General features: G+C 41.5%; 1 non-coding gene across 1 annotated transcript; it reads right to left on the reverse strand.

Moving 5' to 3' along the window:
- Window positions 1–5878: 5878 nt before the first annotated feature.
- LOC129670871 (small nucleolar RNA SNORD23) lies at window positions 5879–5989 on the reverse strand. Its single transcript, XR_008719277.1, has one exon. It is a non-coding gene; the product is annotated as a small nucleolar RNA SNORD23 (small nucleolar RNA).
- Window positions 5990–6667: the final 678 nt, after the last annotated feature.

Consider the following 6667-nt stretch of genomic DNA (forward strand, 5'->3'; position numbering starts at 1 on the left):
TTCATTTGGCATAAATATTGCTGAGTTGTTTTCATAAATATTCATATTCCCCTGAACTATATAAAAGTAACTATTTCTTCAGACTTTCTAGCTTTGAATGTATCTCATGTACATATATTTATTCAAATATATTTTTATCCTTCTGATTTTTTAAAAATCCTATAAACTTTTTCTATTAAGTCATCTCTCCAAAGCTGGGCAAAGTGATGTTCTCTGTAATCCTAGCATTCAGGAGACTGCGTCAGGAAACTCATGAGGTCAAGGCTAGCCAGGGCTATGCAGCAATGTTGAGCACAGCCTGGGTTCTAAATTATTTCTAAGGGATTGGTTTTGTTCTTATAATTTCCAAGAGCTTTGGTGTAGAAGTTCTATCAGCTTCATCAGATAGATTGACATGAACTTTGAAAACTCTCCCCACCTATTACTTAGCAAGTAATATAAAAATATTCATTTTTACCTGGATTGGGAGTACATCAGTACTGGGAATAGTATCACATGATGTGAGAGCTGCTGTGAATTGAGCCGTGTCTCATCAGGACCCACGTGTTGGAACATTGCCCTTGCTATAGGAGTGTGTGGAGGTGAGACTCCAAAAGGTGTTTCAAGGCCATCAGCAGGAGAAGGTCGTTGTAAAGGGCTGATTGGTAAGAAGAGCATCTCTCCCTGTGAGGTTAAGATACAAGGAGCTGGGCCATCTACACACCATGAAAACCAGACTCACTAGAAACCAACCACACTAATACCTTGAAATTGGATTTCTCAGCTTCAAAACAGTGAGGAAATAAATTTCTGTCATTTAAGCATTCTAGTCTAGAGTAGTTTGTTATAGCATCCTGAACTGGCTAAGACAGCATGATAGCAACGCACAAATCAAAAGATTATGCTGTCTAAAAAAAGCTAGCTAGTGGAGTGCAGCGGCCAACTTCCAACACTCTGAAGGCAGAGCTAGGAAGACTGCAGGTTCCAGAGAGAGAGAGGAAGAAGATGGGGAGCAGGAGAAAAGAGAAGAGACAGAGAGACAGACAGAAAGACACAGAGAGATTGAGACATCAAGATATTCACCTTTGCCAGTTACTGATTACTTATATTTAGTCATTTCCTTTCAAAACTATTACTATAGTTTCCCATTCACATGTTTGGTACCTGAGCTAGGATACCCCAAAAGCCACATGTAGCTAAGACCGCGACTATAGTGCCTGGTTCTGTGAGGGTCTTTCTCACACCATTGTAGCCTCTGGGAAATCAAACTTTTGCACAGTGGCTTAGGACTCCAGATCGAGAATGTCTCAATGAAGGGTGCAGAAGTTAGATAGCATTGTGTCCACTATGCTAGAGGGGGGGTGATCCAACCAAACCCACACACATTCAATGGAACAAGATGCTCTTCCCTGTCAATGGGAATGTAACAGAAGAATCTAGAGTCACGTTTTAAATCTGTCACACTCAAAAACATACTCATAAGTAAATACAGATGTGTGCACACATGTGAGTATTAAGTCTGCCTTCCAGTCTCTGTAATTCTTGCAACAAACCAATAACTGGCGATTTTGGCTTGCCCAGGGTCACAAAACTAGCTGGTAACAAATGCAGGATTCAAGGGCCTCACAGCAACTCCCGGGCTCATCCTACAAAGCCACTTGAAAGGATACTTCATTTTTTTTTTTTAGAGTTCACACTTGTAATTCCAATTATTTTGAGTTGATATCAATATGAATGATTCCCTAGAAAATTAAGCAAAGCCAAAAACTTATTATTATTTAAATAAGCACAATTTACAAATCAGAACAACCCTGGCAGACTGAGTTTCAAATGGAAAGCAATCATGTTCAGAGATTGACTCATCCATCCTAAGGCATTTTTTCTAGACTAATAGGATGGAAACCGGTGGGTGGTTCTTTGTGGGTTTGTTTGTTTGTTTGTTTTTCTGGGCTTCTTCTATCGCTGACCACGTCAGTCCAGTCACTCTTATTTGCTAGAAGCACCAGCTGATTCACGTCAGTCCAGTCACTCTTATTTGCTAGAAGCACCAGCTGATTCAAGTTATCTGAGGAACTGACTCAGCTCTGTGTTCTGTGGCACACATAAAGACACTGCCGGAGACACTGTCTCCAGAGGGCAAGAAAGGGGCTTCTCTTTTCCCTGCAGTGTCTGTTACTCAATACCCATCACAACAGGCTATTCTAGAACACATGCTGCAACCATCTCACTCCATGGCTCCTTTAAACCAAACATGGAAAATAGATCATGTACAAGTCAAGTTGAAGATGTGACCTTCTGCCCAATCAGCCAAGGGGTCATTTCAACCTGATCTCAAAGGTTGACCGTTGAAAGCAAATAGAGAAGCATAATTACCAATTTTGTAAAAGCATCATATTAGAAGGGTATTAAAAAATCCATTACCACTTGTAATTTCTATTTAATTTCTCAAAGTCACAAGGCCATCCCATTCATATGTGATAATGACCTTCCCAGGATGCCCTGCTAACCTACTCCATGATTTTTACAAAATTTGTACAAAGATGGTTTTTCTGAAAAGGAATGCTTGCCGGCGATGTTTCCAGGGTCTGTGTTGATGAGATTCATATTCTGGCAAAGTCTTCCTGTCTGTCTGGGGAGGCTGAGATTTGCTCTTACAAGAGGGGTGAGATAGAAAAGGAGCCCCCCAAAACAGGTTTTCTTTAAAATAAACAATCTTTGCAGGTTCTAAATTCTTTCATGTGATTTAAACAAGGGGATAAAACAACTGCATGAATATACAATCTTAGAAAGCTGTAAAATTCGTTTTAGTGTCAAATGAGTTATCACTGATATTCAAATGAGCAATTTCCAACAAACTGATTTGTCTCTTGGGCTACGTATTGTCACAAGAAGGACAGGATTTCTGCCTTTGTGACAGAAAAAGCTGTGCCACAAATATATATGACAACACTTTATCAGAGAGAAAGAACCGAAGAGGGAAAAAGCAGAGAGATACAAGAGGGTGCCTGCCTGGGTGAGCAAGCAGGCCAGGTAAAAAGCAAGGAACAGAACCGGGGCGGGGTGAGGGTGCAGCTTGAATCATCCCTTATAGCTCCGCCTCAGCTAAAGAACATTTTATAATTCCACCTGAAAATGTTGTGGGCAATAGGAATAAAGGAAGGCCGAGCAGATTTGATGATCTGGCTAAGCCCATGTTCCTAGATGAAAAAAAAAAAACAAAAAACAAAAAACAAAAAACAAAAAACAAAAAAAACCCAAACATATGAATAGCATGATTGCATAGGACTTGGTGGCTGGCCACAGCGGCTCACACCAGCAGGCCCAGCACCTGCCTGACTGACTCTGCACCTGCCTGACTGACTCTGAGATAGCCTGATCTGCATACTAAGTTCTGGGCTAACCAGAGCTACATAGTGAGACCCTGTCGAAAAATATAAAATAAATAAATTAAAACACCATGGGCTGAGTTTTAAGTCTGGGTATTTCTTCCTGGGGTAGAATTGATTTTGTAATTTTCATCTGATAACTTCTTCTCCTGCAAAGGATCCAACTTGCTGAGCTGCCAACGGTGGTTCACACCTATAATCCCAGTACTCAGGAGGCAGGAGGATTGCTGTAGGTTTGAGGCCAGCCTGATCTACAGTGTAAAACTCTGTTTTAACAAACAAAAATGAACACAAACAAGATGTCCCGTTGGGTAGTGGTGCGTGCGCACGCACGCACACACACACAAACACACATACACATACATACAGCAAATATTTAAAATAAAAAAAAAATCAACCCCAAGACAAATCCAATTTGATGAAATAAAAGGATTACAAATTTGAAACAAAATATAATAAGAGAAATCTTTGGTGTGTACACAAACAGATATTCAATCTCCGATGGGTTTTCCTAAGCCCTGATTGCCTGCATCCCTCACCACAGAAGCTGGACCATATAATCAAGTCACCATGCCAAAGAAGATTATAAAATATTTCTTATGACATGATCTGCTTGTAGTCCTTCTTTCTGTGGGATATCAATCCCTCAACAGATACTCTCTTATTATCTTTTCTGTTTTCCAGGCGCGATGGGTAAGTCATGTTCCATTCAAAACTTAAATGTATCATAGGCCGACACTCTGTACAAGGAGTTTCTATATCAGTGTATGTCTCCTGCTTGATTAAAACCAAAGGAATAGCTTTTTCGAGAGTTTTGCAAACAGGGACAAAGCCCTTCACATATAATTTAATACTGACAGTTTCCTTGTGAGGCAGGTGGAGAAGCATTTCATTCCTGTTCTTCCACAGGTGAGAAAATGGGCTCCGAAGCTGAGGGAAGATTGCACACGATCCATATCAGTCTGGCTACCACACAGCTCCTTTGTTTATTATTTGCATTGTAGTTTAAATACTATTATCAGCAGGGAGACGAGATAAACTGCAAGAAATCAAATGGGGATCTAAGGAAATGACTCCGTAAGTGCTTGCTTTGTGAGCCTCAACCCCTGAGTTGAGATCCTTAGCATCCACAGAGAAAGCCAAGCACGGTGTCATTTGTGAGTAATGTAAGGGCTAGAGAGTCAGAGACAGAAAGATAAGGGGTTGGCTCCCTGGCTTTCCAACCCAGCCAACTGGTGAGCTTCAGATTTGATAAGAGACCCTGCCTCAAAAAAATCAGGTGGAGAAGCCAGGTAGGGGAGCATACATTTAACCCCAGCCCTTGGGAGATCTCTGTCTACACAGCAAATTCCAGGCCAGCCAGGGCTACATAGTAAGACTCTATCTTAAAATAATGGTAGTAAAACAAATCACAACAAGAATAATGTGGACAGGAACAAAGATGGGAGGGGTAATATTTTGGGGAGTCAGAGGTAGTGAGAGAGGAAGTTGGGGCAAATATAATCAAACACACTGTAGGTGTGTTTGAAATTGCCAAAGAAAGTGTTTTAAAATTAAGGTAGAAAATGACAGAGGAAGACGTGATGTACCCCATTCGTGTGTGTACACACACGCACTGCAGAGAGGAACCTGCTATAGGGACCAAGTAGTCTTTGTACCAATTAGATGTTACCAATTAGATGTTCAGTCAGAAAGGAAGAGAAACAGAGTCATTGAGGCTGAAAGGAGTGCCAGAGCTCAGCACAAAGCCTGTGGTGGGAGCTAAGGCAATGGTTCCACATGCTCAGAGTAATCTAATGATCCCTGCAAACAGCCCACAACCAGGATCACAGATTCTGGCTCACGTGTCTTGTCATTGAATTTGTTTGAAAAGACATTGATGCCTGTAGTCCCAGCACTCAGGAAGGCAGAGGCAGGTAGATCTCTATGTGTTGGAAAGCAGCCTGGTCTACAAAGCGAGTCCAGGATAGCCAAAGCTACACAGAGAAACCCTGTCTCCAAAAATCCAGAAAAAAGAGAAAACATTGCCTACCACACCCAGCCACTTCCACTGTGTCTCAGATCACAAAAAAATGATTAAGCAGTATTTAGTGATTAAAAAGAGGGAAGTGAATTTATCAATTAATGAAACCAAGGATTATTTTGCTATATAAAACAATCCTTTCTTTAGCCTCTTGGTTCTTTCTCTGTCTTCCTTAATAAATTTATATTTATTCTGTTTTGTGAAAGAAAAAAAAAAAAGAAAAGAAGAGAAAGAGAAGAAGGTCTGGGACAATGGCTGAATAGTTAACAGCACTTCTAGAGGACCCAAGTTCAATTCCCAGTGCCTGGATTGGCTGGCTTACAACCTCCAGTAGCTCCAGCTCCTCTCTCTCTTTCTCTCTCTATCTCTTTCTCTCTCTCTCTCTGTCTCTCTTTCACACACACACACACATACACACACACACACACACATACAAACATACATACACACAGACAGACATAAATAAAAAGATAAATACCATGGGACCCTATGCCCTCAGCTCCCAAGCAATGATCCAACTGGCCTGTCCCAAGGGCAGCCATATTGGCACTCCCAGCCTCAAAATGCACAAGGAGTATGAGGATGGTATCATCACTGGGCAAAAATTAAATCTTTAGAAGACAAAAACCAAAAAGCATCCAGGCCTGGCAGTATAGTCCTTTAATTCCAGCTGTCTAGAAGGCTCAGACAGGAAAATCTCAAATTCAAGTCCTGCCTGGACTACAGAACAAGTTAAAAGGCCAGAGACAACCTAGTGGGAGTGAGATACTGCCTCAAAACAAAGACGAGGAAGGGGAGGGGGGGAGCAAAATACAGCTCAGTGGTGAAGCATTTGTCTGGCATGAAACGAGGCACCTCCAGTCTCTAAAACCCAAATAAATAAAGAAGAAATGCTCACATATACAAGTAAAACAAGGGTGATCCTGTACTTTCTTAAAGCATTTGCATGAGGCTGTCAAGAGAGACGCTTACTAAACAGAGGTGGCTGTGGGTCTGTCTGCTAACAGTTTCATTATGACCACAAGGCAAGTTCAAGATGAAAGAGGCTTTGTTTTCCCAGAGAGATAACAGTGCAGTTAAAACACTTTGTTGTTGTCGTGATCAAACTACGACCCTAAATTATGGATCCTTCTACCTGTTCAGAGCCCCTGCTCTCTGCCTCTTTTCCTCCATCTGACCTGACCCCCTCTGATTTTTTTCCAGTCTGCCCACTAACATCATTCCTTTGGGTAAAGCTTCTCCAGCCTTCACCTACCTTTCTCTACCTGTCCCGCTCGCC

The sequence above is a fragment of the Psammomys obesus genome, unplaced genomic scaffold (assembly GCF_907164565.1).
Source record: "Psammomys obesus unplaced genomic scaffold, mPsaObe1.curated_primary_1811, whole genome shotgun sequence".
Lineage (NCBI taxonomy): Eukaryota > Metazoa > Chordata > Mammalia > Rodentia > Muridae > Psammomys > Psammomys obesus.